The sequence below is a fragment of the Clarias gariepinus genome, unplaced genomic scaffold (genome assembly GCF_024256425.1).
Source record: "Clarias gariepinus isolate MV-2021 ecotype Netherlands unplaced genomic scaffold, CGAR_prim_01v2 scaffold_29, whole genome shotgun sequence".
Taxonomy (NCBI): Eukaryota; Metazoa; Chordata; class Actinopteri; order Siluriformes; family Clariidae; genus Clarias; species Clarias gariepinus.
The window spans coordinates 1,504,362-1,518,293 of record NW_026520996.1 but is presented as its reverse complement, the minus strand read 5'-3'; the positions used below and the strand labels follow the sequence as shown (position 1 = coordinate 1,518,293).

Below are 13,932 nucleotides of genomic sequence, written 5' to 3'. Positions count from 1 at the left end.
GATGTTTGGTTGTTGAGGTAGAACCGTTGGTTAAAGGTTGCTTAACAGTGGTCTATTCTAGCAGATGCTTGGGTTTTGAAACCCCAATTGTAAAAGAAACAGGAGGGAGGCTCAGGAGCTTACAGCATGGTTCACACTTTTAGAACTGACTGTGGAATTTTCATGTCAGTGTGTCAAAATATGAGAAGGTGGAATTTTTAATGATTTTGTTCATAATGTTTGGTTGTTGAGGTAGAACAGTTGGTTAAAGGTTGCTTAATAGTGGACTATTCTAGCAGATGCTTGGGTTTTAACACCCCAATTGTAACAGCAACAGTAGGTAAGCTCAGGAGCTTACAGCATGGCTCACACTTTTAGAACTGACTGTGGAATTTTCATGTCAGTGTGTCAAAATATGAGAAGGTGGATTTTTTAATGCTTTTGTTCAAGATGTTTGGTTGTTGAGTTAGAACAGTTGGTTAAAGGTTGCTTAATAGTGGACTACTCTAGCAAGTAAGGTCAATTACTTCTAGTGCAGTTCATAGACTAGTTATGTTAATATTGGTGGTCATTTGATCCCCTTGTGAAAATGCAGGACTAGGTGATGTTCCTTAGGTAATTTGTGATCTGAGAAAAACCATGGGTTTATTGTCTTGGCCGGTTAGCTCAGCTGGTTAGAGCGTGGTGCTAATAACGCCAAGGTCGCGGGTTCGATCCCCGTACGGGCCATTGCCACAGTTTTCAATGTTAGCAAGAAAGATGGTGCTCCTGACCTAAACTGCAGTTGAAAATATGTTTTTGCTCCCCAAGAGGAGGGCTATAACCCAGTCACTGCTGGAAACAATAGACAGCACCCAGCGTCTGGTTGTGTGGTCACACTGGAGAATGCGGGCATCGATCCCACTGCCTCTCGCATGCTAAGCGAGCGCTCTACCACTTGAGCTAATTCCCCTTAATACGCTGCCTCCGTGGGTTGTAAAAATCTTTTATTCTGTGCATTAGACAAGCAGTGCATTAGACAAGGTTAACACTGCTCTTCAAGAGCGGATCGTGCAACTTTCATACTCAAGTGTAAGACTAAGATTACATGTTCACTCGAATTTGAGTCCTATAAATGACCTCATCTAACTGCATGCCCTTCAACCCCCTCTTCAGTTGCAGCAATTTGATGTTTGGTTGTTGAGGTAGAACCGTTGGTTAAAGGTTGCTTAACAGTGGTCTATTCTAGCAGATGCTTGGGTTTTGACACCCCAATTGTAAAAGAAACAGGAGGGAGGCTCAGGAGCTTACAGCATGGTTCACACTTTTAGAACTGACTGTGGAATTTTCATGTCAGTGTGTCAAAATATGAGAAGGTGGAATTTTTAATGATTTTGTTCATAATGTTTGGTTGTTGAGGTAGAACAGTTGGTTAAAGGTTGCTTAATAGTGGACTATTTTAGCAGATGCTTGGGTTTTGACACCCCAATTGTAACAAAACAGTAGGGAAGCTCAGGAGCTTACAGAATGGCTCACACTTTTAGAACTGACTGTGGAATTTTCATGTCAGTGTGTCAAAATATGAGAAGGTGGATTTTTAAATGCTTTTGTTCAAGATGTTTGGTTGTTGAGGTAGAACAGTTGGTTAAAGGTTGCTTAATAGTGGACTACTCTAGCAAGTAAGGTCAATTAATTCTAGTGTAGTTCATAGACGAGTTATGTTAATATTGGTGGTCATTTGATCCCCTTGTGAAAATGCAGGACTAGGTGATGTTCCTTAGGTAATTTGTGATCTGAGAAAAACCATGGGTTCATTGTCTTGGCCGGTTAGCTCAGCTGGTTAGAGCGTGGTGCTAATAACGCCAAGGGTTGTAAAATTTTTTATTCTGTGCATTATACAAGCAGTGCATTAGACAAGGTGAACAGTGCTCTTCAAGAGCGGATCATGCAACTTTCATACTCAAGTATAAGACTAAGTTTACATGTTCACTCAAATTTGAGTCCTACAAATGACCTCATCTAACTGCATGCCCTTCAACCCCCTCTTCAGTTGCAGCAATTTGATGTTTGGTTGTTGAGGTAGAACCGTTGGTTAAAGGTTGCTTAACAGTGGACTATTCTAGCAGATGCTTGGGTTTTAACACCCCAATTGTAACAGCAACAGTAGGTAAGCTCAGGAGCTTACAGCATGGCTCACACTTTTAGAACTGACTAGAACTGGTGCTAATAACGCCAAGGTCGCGGGTTCGATCCCCATACGGGCCATTGCCACAGTTTTCAATGTTAGCAAGAAAGATGGTGCTCCTGACCTAAACTGCAGTTGGAAACATGTTTTTGCTCCCTAAGAGGAGGGCTATAACCCAGTCACTGCTGGAAACAATAGACAGCACCCAGCGTCTGGTTGTGTGGTCACACTGGAGAATGCGGGCATCGATCCCACTACCTCTCGCATGCTAAGCGAGCGCTCTACCACTTGAGCTAATTCCCCTTAGCATGCTGGCTCAGTGGGTTGTAAAATTTTTTATTCTGTGCATTATACAAGCAGTGCATTAGACAAGGTGAACAGTGCTCTTCAAGAGCGGATCATGCAACTTTCATACTCAAGTATAAGACTAAGTTTACATGTTCACTCGAATTTGAGTCCTACAAATGACCTCATCTAACTGCATGCCCTTCAACCCCCTCTTCAGTTGCAGCAATTTGATGTTTGGTTGTTGAGGTAGAACCGTTGGTTAAAGGTTGCTTAACGGTGGTCTATTCTAGCAGATGCTTGGGTTTTGAAACCCCAATTGTAAAAGAAACAGGAGGGAGGCTCAGGAGCTTACAGCATGGTTCACACTTTTAGAACTGACTGTGGAATTTTCATGTCAGTGTGTCAAAATATGAGAAGGTGGAATTTTTAATGATTTTGTTCATAATGTTTGGTTGTTGAGGTAGAACAGTTGGTTAAAGGTTGCTTAATAGTGGACTATTCTAGCAGATGCTTGGGTTTTAACACCCCAATTGTAACAGCAACAGTAGGTAAGCTCAGGAGCTTACAGCATGGCTCACACTTTTAGAACTGACTGTGGAATTTTCATGTCAGTGTGTCAAAATATGAGAAGGTGGATTTTTTAATGCTTTTGTTCAAGATGTTTGGTTGTTGAGTTAGAACAGTTGGTTAAAGCTTGCTTAATAGTGGACTACTCTAGCAAGTAAGGTCAATTACTTCTAGTGCAGTTCATAGACTAGTTATGTTAATATTGGTGGTCATTTGATCCCCTTGTGAAAATGCAGGACTAGGTGATGTTCCTTAGGTAATTTGTGATCTGAGAAAAACCATGGGTTTATTGTCTTGGCCGGTTAGCTCAGCTGGTTAGAGCGTGGTGCTAATAACGCCAAGGTCGCGGGTTCGATCCCCGTACGGGCCATTGCCACAGTTTTCAATGTTAGCAAGAAAGATGGTGCTCCTGACCTAAACTGCAGTTGAAAATATGTTTTTGCTCCCCAAGAGGAGGGCTATAACCCAGTCACTGCTGGAAACAATAGACATCAACCAGCATCTGGCTGTGTGGTCACACTGGAGAATGCAGGCATCGATCCCGCTACCTCTCGCATGCTAAGCGAGCGCTCTACCACTTGAGCTAATTCCCCTTAGCATGCTGGCTCAGTGGGTTGTAAAATTTTTTATTCTGTGCATTAGACAAGCAGTGCATTAGACAAGGTTAACAGTGCTCTTCAAGAGCGGATCATGCAACTTTCATACTCAAGTATAAGACTAAGATTACATGTTCACTCAAATTTGAGTCCTACAAATGACCTCATCTAACTGCATGCCCTTCAACCCCCTCTTCAGTTGCAGCAATTTGACGTTTGGTTGTTGAGGTAGAACCGTTGGTTAAAGGTTGCTTAACAGTGGACTATTCTAGCAGATGCTTGGGTTTTAACACCCCAATTGTAACAGCAACAGTAGGTAAGCTCAGGAGCTTACAGCATGGCTCACACTTTTAGAACTGACTGTGGAATTTTCATGTCAGTGTGTCAAAATATGAGAAGGTGGAATTTTTAATGATTTTGTTCATAATGTTTGGTTGTTGAGGTAGAACAGTTGGTTAAAGGTTGCTTAATAGTGGACTATTCTAGCAGATGCTTGGGTTTTAACACCCCAATTGTAACAGCAACAGTAGGTAAGCTCTGGAGCTTACAGCATGGCTCACACTTTTAGAATTGACTGTGGAATTCTCATGTCAGTGTGTCAAAATATGAGAAGGTGGATTTTTTAATGCTTTTGTTCAAGATGTTTGGTTGTTGAGGTAGAACAGTTGGTTAAAGGTTGCTTAATAGTGGACTACTCTAGCAAGTAAGGTCAATTAATTCTAGTGTAGTTCATAGACTAGTTATGTTAATATTGGTGGTCATTTGATCCCCTTGTGAAAATGCAGGACTAGGTGATGTTCCTTAGGTATTTTGTGATCTGAGAAAAACCAACAGTCCATTCTCTTGGCCGGTTAGCTCAGCTGGTTAGAGCGTGGTGCTAATAACGCCAAGGTCGAGGGTTCGATCCCCGTACGGGCCATTGCCACAGTTTTCAATGTTAGCAAGAAAGATGGTGCTCCTGACCTAAACTGCAGTTGGAAACATGTTTTTGCTCCCTAAGAGGAGGGCTATAACCCAGTCACTGCTGGAAACAATAGACAGCACCCAGCGTCTGGTTGTGTGGTCACACTGGAGAATGCGGGCATCGATCCCACTGCCTCTCGCATGCTAAGCGAGCGCTCTACCACTTGAGCTAATTCCCCTTAATACGCTGCCTCCGTGGGTTGTAAAAATCTTTTATTCTGTGCATTAGACAAGCAGTGCATTAGACAAGGTTAACACTGCTCTTCAAGAGCGGATCGTGCAACTTTCATACTCAAGTGTAAGACTAAGATTACATGTTCACTCGAATTTGAGTCCTACAAATGACCTCATCTAACTGCATGCCCTTCAACCCCCTCTTCAGTTGCAGCAATTTGATGTTTGGTTGTTGAGGTAGAACCGTTGGTTAAAGGTTGCTTAACAGTGGTCTATTCTAGCAGATGCTTGGGTTTTGACACCCCAATTGTAAAAGAAACAGGAGGGAGGCTCAGGAGCTTACAGCATGGTTCACACTTTTAGAACTGACTGTGGAATTTTCCTGTCAGTGTGTCAAAATATGAGAAGGTGGAATTTTTAATGATTTTGTTCATAATGTTTGGTTGTTGAGGTAGAACAGTTGGTTAAAGGTTGCTTAATAGTGGACTATTTTAGCAGATGCTTGGGTTTTGACACCCCAATTGTAACAAAACAGTAGGGAAGCTCAGGAGCTTACAGAATGGCTCACACTTTTAGAACTGACTAGAACTGGTGCTAATAACGCCAAGGTCGCGGGTTCGATCCCCATACGGGCCATTGCCACAGTTTTCAATGTTAGCAAGAAAGATGGTGCTCCTGACCTAAACTGCAGTTGGAAACATGTTTTTGCTCCCTAAGAGGAGGGCTATAACCCAGTCACTGCTGGAAACAATAGACAGCACCCAGCGTCTGGTTGTGTGGTCACACTGGAGAATGCGGGCATCGATCCCACTACCTCTCGCATGCTAAGCGAGCGCTCTACCACTTGAGCTAATTCCCCTTAGCATGCTGGCTCAGTGGGTTGTAAAATTTTTTATTCTGTGCATTATACAAGCAGTGCATTAGACAAGGTGAACAGTGCTCTTCAAGAGCGGATCATGCAACTTTCATACTCAAGTATAAGACTAAGTTTACATGTTCACTCAAATTTGAGTCCTACAAATGACCTCATCTAACTGCATGCCCTTCAACCCCCTCTTCAGTTGCAGCAATTTGATGTTTGGTTGTTGAGGTAGAACCGTTGGTTAAAGGTTGCTTAACAGTGGACTATTCTAGCAGATGCTTGGGTTTTAACACCCCAAGTGTAACAGCAACAGTAGGTAAGCTCAGGAGCTTACAGCATGGCTCACACTTTTAGAACTGACTGTGGAATTTTCATGTCAGTGTGTCAAAATATGAGAAGGTGGAATTTTTAATGATTTTGTTCATAATGTTTGGTTGTTGAGGTAGAACCGTTGGTTAAAGGTTGCTTAACAGTGGTCTATTCTAGCAGATGCTTGGGTTTTGACACCCCAATTGTAACAGCAACAGGAGGGAGGCTCAGGAGCTTACAGAATGGCTCACACTTTTAGAACTGACTGTGGAATTTTCATGTCAGTGTGTCAAAATATGAGAAGGTGGAATTTTTAATGATTTTGTTTATAATGTTTGGTTGTTGAGGTAGAACAGTTGGTTAAAGATTGCTTAATAGTGGACTATTTTAGCAGATGCTTGGGTTTTGACACCCCAATTGTAACAGCAACAATAGGTAAGCTCAGGAGCTTACAGCATGGCTCACACTTTTAGAACTGACTGTGGAATTTTCATGTCAGTGTGTCAAAATATGAGAAGGTGGATTTTTTAATGCTTTTGTTCAAGATGTTTGGTTGTTGAGTTAGAACAGTTGGTTAAAGGTTGCTTAATAGTGGACTACTCTAGCAAGTAAGGTCAATTACTTCTAGTGCAGTTCATAGACTAGTTATGTTAATATTGGTGGTCATTTGATCCCCTTGTGAAAATGTAGGACTAGGTGATGTTCCTTAGGTAATTTGTGATCTGAGAAAAACCATGGGTTTATTGTCTTGGCCGGTTAGCTCAGCTGGTTAGAGCGTGGTGCTAATAACGCCAAGGTCGCGGGTACGGGCCATTGCCACAGTTTTCAATGTTAGCAAGAAAGATGGTGCTCCTGACCTAAACTGCAGTTGAAAACATGTTTTTGCTCCCTAAGAGGAGGGCTATAACCCAGTCACTGCTGGAAACAATAGACAGCACCCAGCGTCTGGGTGTGGTCACATTGGAGAATGCGGGCATCGATCCCGCTACCTCTCGCATGCTAAGCGAGCGCTCTACCACTTGAGCTAATTCCCCTTAGCACGCTGGCTCAGTGGGTTGTAAAATTTTTTATTCTGTGCATTAGACAAGCAGTGCATTAGACAAGGTTAACAGTGCTCTTCAAGAGCGGATCATGCAACTTTCATACTCAAGTGTAAGACTAAGATTACATGTTCACTCAAATTTGAGTCCTACAAATGACCTCATCTAACTGCATGCCCTTCAAGCCCCTCTTCAGTTGCAGCAATTTGATGTTTGGATGTTGAGGTAGAACCGTTGGTTAAAGGTTGCTTAACAGTGGTCTATTCTAGCAGATGCTTGGGTTTTTGACACCCCAATTGTAAAAGAAACAGGAGGGAGGCTCAGGAGCTTACAGCATGGCTCACACTTTTAGAACTGACTGTGGAATTTTCATGTCAGTGTGTCAAAATATGAGAAGGTGGAATTTTTAATGATTTTGTTCATAATGTTTGGTTGTTGAGGTAGAACAGTTGGTTAAAGGTTGCTTAATAGTGGACTATTCTAGCAGATGCTTGGGTTTTGACACCCCAATTGTAACAAAACAGTAGGGAAGCTCAGGAGCTTACAGAATGGCTCACACTTTTAGAACTGACTGTGGAATTTTCATGTCAGTGTGTCAAAATATGAGAAGGTGGAATTTTAAATGCTTTTTTTCAAGATGTTTGGTTGTTGAGGTAGAACATTTGGTTAAAGGTTGCTTAATAGTGGACTACTCTAGCAAGTAAGGTCAATTACTTCTAGTGTACTATTCTAGCAGATGCTTGGGTTTTAACACCCCAATTGTAACAGCAACAGTAGGTAAGCTCAGGAGATTACAGCATGGCTCACACTTTTAGAACTGACTGTGGAATTTTCATGTCAGTGTGTCAAAATATGAGAAGGTGGATTTTTTAATGCTTTTGTTCAAGATGTTTGGTTGTTGAGGTAGAACAGTTGGTTAAAGGTTGCTTAATAGTGGACTACTCTAGCAAGTAAGGTCAATTACTTCTAGTGTAGTTCATAGACTAGTTATGTTAATATTGGTGGTCATTTGATCCCCTTGTGAAAATGCAGGACTAGGTGATGTTCCTTAGGTAATTTGTGATCTGAGAAAAACCATGGGTTTATTGTCTTGGCCGGTTAGCTCAGCTGGTTAGAGCGTGGTGCTAATAACGCCAAGGTCGCGGGTTCGATCCCCGTACGGGCCATTGCCACAGTTTTCAATGTTAGCAAGAAAGATGGTGCTCCTGACCTAAACTGCAGTTGAAAATATGTTTTTGCTCCCCAAGAGGAGGGCTATAACCCAGTCACTGCTGGAAACAATAGACATCTCCCAGCATCTGGCTGTGTGGTCACACTGGAGAATGCGGGCATCGATCCCGCTACCTCTCGCATGCTAAGCGAGCGCTCTACCACTTGAGCTAATTCCCCTTAGCATGCTGGCTCAGTGGGTTGTAAAATTTTTTATTCTGTGCATTAGACAAGCAGTGCATTAGACAAGGTTAACAGTGCTCTTCAAGAGCGGATCATGCAACTTTCATACTCAAGTATAAGACTAAGATTACATGTTCACTCAAATTTGAGTCCTACAAATGACCTCATCTAACTGCATGCCCTTCAACCCCCTCTTCAGTTGCAGCAATTTGATGTTTGGTTGTTGAGGTAGAACCGTTGGTTAAAGGTTGCTTAACAGTGGACTATTCTAGCAGATGCTTGGGTTTTAACACCCCAAGTGTAACAGCAACAGTAGGTAAGCTCAGGAGCTTACAGCATGGCTCACACTTTTAGAACTGACTGTGGAATTTTCATGTCAGTGTGTCAAAATATGAGAAGGTGGAATTTTTAATGATTTTGTTCATAATGTTTGGTTGTTGAGGTAGAACAGTTGGTTAAAGGTTGCTTAATAGTGGACTATTCTAGCAGATGCTTGGGTTTTAACACCCCAATTGTAACAGCAACAGTAGGTAAGCTCTGGAGCTTACAGCATGGCTCACACTTTTAGAATTGACTGTGGAATTTTCATGTCAGTGTGTCAAAATATGAGAAGGTGGATTTTTTAATGCTTTTGTTCAAGATGTTTGGTTGTTGAGGTAGAACAGTTGGTTAAAGGTTGCTTAATAGTGGACTACTCTAGCAAGTAAGGTCAATTAATTCTAGTGTAGTTCATAGACTAGTTATGTTAATATTGGTGGTCATTTGATCCCCTTGTGAAAATGCAGGACTAGGTGATGTTCCTTAGGTATTTTGTGATCTGAGAAAAACCAACAGTCCATTCTCTTGGCCGGTTAGCTCAGCTGGTTAGAGCGTGGTGCTAATAACGCCAAGGTCGCGGGTTCGATCCCCGTACGGGCCATTGCCACAGTTTTCAATGTTAGCAAGAAAGATGGTACTCCTGACCTAAACTGCAGTTGAAAACATGTTTTTGCTCCCTAAGAGGAGGGCTATAACCCAGTCACTGCTGGAAACAATAGACAGCACCCAGCGTCTGGCTGTGCGGTCACACTGGAGAATGCGGGCATCGATCCCGCTACCTCTCGCATGCTAAGCGAGCGCTCTACCACTTGAGCTAATTCCCCTTAGCATGCTGGCTCAGTGGGTTGTAAAAATTTTTATTCTGTGCATTAGACAAGCAGTGCATTAGACAAGGTTAACAGTGCTCTTCAAGAGCGGATCATGCAACTTTCATACTCAAGTGTAAGACTAAGATTACATGTTCACTTAAATTTGAGTCCTACAAATGACCTCATCTAACTGCATGCCCTTCAACCCCCTCTTCAGTTGCAGCAATTTGATGTTTGGTTGTTGAGGTAGAACCGTTGGTTAAAGGTTGCTTAACAGTGGTCTATTCTAGCAGATGCTTGGGTTTTGACACCCCAATTGTAAAAGAAACAGGAGGGAGGCTCAGGAGCTTACAGCATGGTTCACACTTTTAGAACTGACTGTGGAATTTTCATGTCAGTGTGTCAAAATATGAGAAGGTGGAATTTTTAATGATTTTGTTCATAATGTTTGGTTGTTGAGGTAGAACAGTTGGTTAAAGGTTGCTTAATAGTGGACTATTTTAGCAGATGCTTGGGTTTTGACACCCCAATTGTAACAAAACAGTAGGGAAGCTCAGGAGCTTACAGAATGGCTCACACTTTTAGAACTGACTGTGGAATTTTCATGTCAGTGTGTCAAAATATGAGAAGGTGGATTTTTAAATGCTTTTGTTCAAGATGTTTGGTTGTTGAGGTAGAACAGTTGGTTAAAGGTTGCTTAATAGTGGACTACTCTAGCAAGTAAGGTCAATTAATTCTAGTGTAGTTCATAGACGAGTTATGTTAATATTGGTGGTCATTTGATCCCCTTGTGAAAATGCAGGACTAGGTGATGTTCCTTAGGTAATTTGTGATCTGAGAAAAACCATGGGTTCATTGTCTTGGCCGGTTAGCTCAGCTGGTTAGAGCGTGGTGCTAATAACGCCAAGGGTTGTAAAATTTTTTATTCTGTGCATTATACAAGCAGTGCATTAGACAAGGTGAACAGTGCTCTTCAAGAGCGGATCATGCAACTTTCATACTCAAGTATAAGACTAAGTTTACATGTTCACTCAAATTTGAGTCCTACAAATGACCTCATCTAACTGCATGCCCTTCAACCCCCTCTTCAGTTGCAGCAATTTGATGTTTGGTTGTTGAGGTAGAACCGTTGGTTAAAGGTTGCTTAACAGTGGACTATTCTAGCAGATGCTTGGGTTTTAACACCCCAATTGTAACAGCAACAGTAGGTAAGCTCAGGAGCTTACAGCATGGCTCACACTTTTAGAACTGACTAGAACTGGTGCTAATAACGCCAAGGTCGCGGGTTCGATCCCCGTACGGGCCATTACCACAGTTTTCAATGTTAGCAAGAAAGATGGTGCTCTTGACCTAAACTGCAGTTGAAAACATGTTTTTGCTCCCTAAGAGGAGGGCTATAACCCAGTCACTGCTGGAAACAATAGACAGCACCCAGCGTCTGGCTGTGTGGTCACACTGGAGAATGCGGGCATCGATCCCGCTACCTCTCGCATGCTAAGCGAGCGCTCTACCACTTGAGCTAATTCCCCTTAGCACGCTGGCTCAGTGGGTTGTAAAATCTTTTATTCTGTGCATTATACAAGCAGTGCATTAGACAAGGTGAACAGTGCTCTTCAAGAGCGGATCATGCAACTTTCATACTCAAGTATAAGACTAAGTTTACATGTTCACTCAAATTTGAGTCCCACAAATGACCTCATCTAACTGCATGCCCTTCAACCCCCTCTTCAGTTGCAGCAATTTGATGTTTGGTTGTTGAGGTAGAACCGTTGGTTAAAGGTTGCTTAACAGTGGACTATTCAAGCAGATGCTTGGGTTTTAACACCCCAATTGTAACAGCAACAGTAGGTAAGCTCAGGAGCTTACAGCATGGCTCACACTTTTAGAACTGACTGTGGAATTTTCATGTCAGTGTGTCAAAATATGAGAAGGTGGAATTTTTAATGATTTTGTTCATAATGTTTGGTTGTTGAGGTAGAACCGTTGGTTAAAGGTTGCTTAACAGTGGTCTATTCTAGCAGATGCTTGGGTTTTGACACCCCAATTGTAACAGCAAGAGGAGGGAGGCTCAGGAGCTTACAGAATGGCTCACACTTTTAGAACTGACTGTGGAATTTTCATGTCAGTGTGTCAAAATATGAGAAGGTGGAATTTTTAATGATTTTGTTTATAATGTTTGGTTGTTGAGGTAGAACAGTTGGTTAAAGATTGCTTAATAGTGGACTATTTTAGCAGATGCTTGGGTTTTGACACCCCAATTGTAACAGCAACAGTAGGTAAGCTCAGGAGCTTACAGCATGGCTCACACTTTTAGAACTGACTGTGGAATTTTCATGTCAGTGTGTCAAAATATGAGAAGGTGGATTTTTTAATGCTTTTGTTCAAGATGTTTGGTTGTTGAGTTAGAACAGTTGGTTAAAGGTTGCTTAATAGTGGACTACTCTAGCAAGTAAGGTCAATTACTTCTAGTGCAGTTCATAGACTAGTTATGTTAATATTGGTGGTCATTTGATCCCCTTGTAAAAATGTAGGACTAGGTGATGTTCCTTAGGTAATTTGTGATCTGAGAAAAACCATGGGTTTATTGTCTTGGCCGGTTAGCTCAGCTGGTTAGAGCGTGGTGCTAATAACGCCAAGGTCGCGGGTACGGGCCATTGCCACAGTTTTCAATGTTAGCAAGAAAGATGGTGCTCCTGACCTAAACTGCAGTTGAAAACATGTTTTTGCTCCCTAAGAGGAGGGCTATAACCCAGTCACTGCTGGAAACAATAGACAGCACCCAGCGTCTGGGTGTGGTCACATTGGAGAATGCGGGCATCGATCCCGCTACCTCTCGCATGCTAAGCGAGCGCTCTACCACTTGAGCTAATTCCCCTTAGCACGCTGGCTCAGTGGGTTGTAAAATTTTTTATTCTGTGCATTAGACAAGCAGTGCATTAGACAAGGTTACCAGTGCTCTTCAAGAGCGGATCATGCAACTTTCATACTCAAGTGTAAGACTAAGCTTACATGTTCACTCTAATTTGAGTCCTACAAATGACCTCATCTAACTGCATGCCCTTCAAGCCCCTCTTCAGTTGCAGCAATTTGATGTTTGGTTGTTGAGGTAGAACCGTTGGTTAAAGGTTGCTTAACAGTGGTCTATTCTAGCAGATGCTTGGGTTTTTGACACCCCAATTGTAAAAGAAACAGGAGGGAGGCTCAGGAGCTTACAGCATGGCTCACACTTTTAGAACTGACTGTGGAATTTTCATGTCAGTGTGTCAAAATATGAGAAGGTGGAATTTTTAATGATTTTGTTCATAATGTTTGGTTGTTGAGGTAGAACAGTTGGTTAAAGGTTGCTTAATAGTGGACTATTCTAGCAGATGCTTGGGTTTTGACACCCCAATTGTAACAAAACAGTAGGGAAGCTCAGGAGCTTACAGAATGGCTCACACTTTTAGAACTGACTGTGGAATTTTCAGGTCAGTGTGTCAAAATATGAGAAGGTGGATTTTTTAATGCTTTTGTTCAAGATGTTTGGTTGTTGAGGTAGAACAGTTGGTTAAAGGTTGCTTAATAGTGGACTACTCTAGCAAGTAAGGTCAATTACTTCTAGTGTAGTTCATAGACTAGTTATGTTAATATTGGTGGTCATTTGATCCCCTTGTGAAAATGCAGGACTAGGTGATGTTCCTTAGGTAATTTGTGATCTGAGAGAAACCAACAGTCCGTTGTCTTGGCCGGTTAGCTCAGCTGGTTAGAGCGTGGTGCTAATAACGCCAAGGTCGCGGGTTCGATCCCCGTACAGGCCATTGCCACAGTTTTCAATGTTAGCAAGAAAGATGGTGCTCCTGACCTAAACTGCAGTTGAAAATATGTTTTTGCTCCCCAAGAGGAGGGCTATAACACATGGATGCCCCGTGTGTCTCTCTGGGATGCGTCTGGTGTCTGGGAATGATTCTCTCCACCTAGAAAATGGTTCTGGCCTTGACTGGTGTTGGCAACTGTTTCTCTGGGGACTTGACAGTTCGATAGCTCATGACTGGAACTTCTTACAAGTCTACCTGGGTCTTCAATAACTACCTGGACTCCATATTAACATCAATTACCATCAGCTATTATAGCTGAACTGCCTCCCACCCTACACACTGTATAAATGCAGATCATTTACTGCTTTCTGTTTCACCCAAATGAGGATGGGTTCCCTGTTGAGCCTGGTTCCTCTCAAGGTTTCTTCCTATTACCATCTCAGGGAGTTTTTCCTTGCCACTGTCGCCCTCGGCTTGCTCACCAGGGACAAACTGACCATTTTGATTCATACAAATTCACATTTCATACAAACTTAAATAATTCTTTTAACTATGTAAAGCTGCTTTGCGGCAATGAAAATTGCTAAAAGCGCTATACAAATAAAATTGAATTGAATTGAATTGAATAACCCAGTCACTGCTGGAAACAATAGACAGCACCCAGCATCTGGCTGTGT

General features: G+C 42.2%; 10 non-coding genes across 10 annotated transcripts; 5 read left to right on the top strand and 5 right to left on the bottom strand.

Annotated features, from left to right (window-relative positions):
• The first annotated feature begins 634 nt into the window (after positions 1 to 634).
• On the top strand, positions 635 to 708 carry trnai-aau (transfer RNA isoleucine (anticodon AAU)). The gene has a single exon. It is a non-coding gene; the product is annotated as a tRNA-Ile (tRNA).
• Positions 709 to 3,294: 2,586 nt separating this feature from the next.
• Positions 3,295 to 3,368, top strand: trnai-aau (transfer RNA isoleucine (anticodon AAU)). Its single transcript has one exon. It is a non-coding gene; the product is annotated as a tRNA-Ile (tRNA).
• A 3,495-nt stretch (positions 3,369 to 6,863) lies between these two features.
• Positions 6,864 to 6,936, bottom strand: trnaa-agc (transfer RNA alanine (anticodon AGC)). The gene has a single exon. It is a non-coding gene; the product is annotated as a tRNA-Ala (tRNA).
• A 1,098-nt stretch (positions 6,937 to 8,034) lies between these two features.
• Positions 8,035 to 8,108, top strand: trnai-aau (transfer RNA isoleucine (anticodon AAU)). Its single transcript has one exon. It is a non-coding gene; the product is annotated as a tRNA-Ile (tRNA).
• A 150-nt stretch (positions 8,109 to 8,258) lies between these two features.
• Positions 8,259 to 8,331, bottom strand: trnaa-agc (transfer RNA alanine (anticodon AGC)). The gene has a single exon. It is a non-coding gene; the product is annotated as a tRNA-Ala (tRNA).
• Positions 8,332 to 9,179: 848 nt separating this feature from the next.
• Positions 9,180 to 9,253, top strand: trnai-aau (transfer RNA isoleucine (anticodon AAU)). The gene has a single exon. It is a non-coding gene; the product is annotated as a tRNA-Ile (tRNA).
• A 150-nt stretch (positions 9,254 to 9,403) lies between these two features.
• On the bottom strand, positions 9,404 to 9,476 carry trnaa-agc (transfer RNA alanine (anticodon AGC)). Its single transcript has one exon. It is a non-coding gene; the product is annotated as a tRNA-Ala (tRNA).
• A 1,441-nt stretch (positions 9,477 to 10,917) lies between these two features.
• Positions 10,918 to 10,990, bottom strand: trnaa-agc (transfer RNA alanine (anticodon AGC)). Its single transcript has one exon. It is a non-coding gene; the product is annotated as a tRNA-Ala (tRNA).
• A 1,273-nt stretch (positions 10,991 to 12,263) lies between these two features.
• Positions 12,264 to 12,336, bottom strand: trnaa-agc (transfer RNA alanine (anticodon AGC)). Its single transcript has one exon. It is a non-coding gene; the product is annotated as a tRNA-Ala (tRNA).
• An 848-nt stretch (positions 12,337 to 13,184) lies between these two features.
• On the top strand, positions 13,185 to 13,258 carry trnai-aau (transfer RNA isoleucine (anticodon AAU)). The gene has a single exon. It is a non-coding gene; the product is annotated as a tRNA-Ile (tRNA).
• Positions 13,259 to 13,932: the final 674 nt, after the last annotated feature.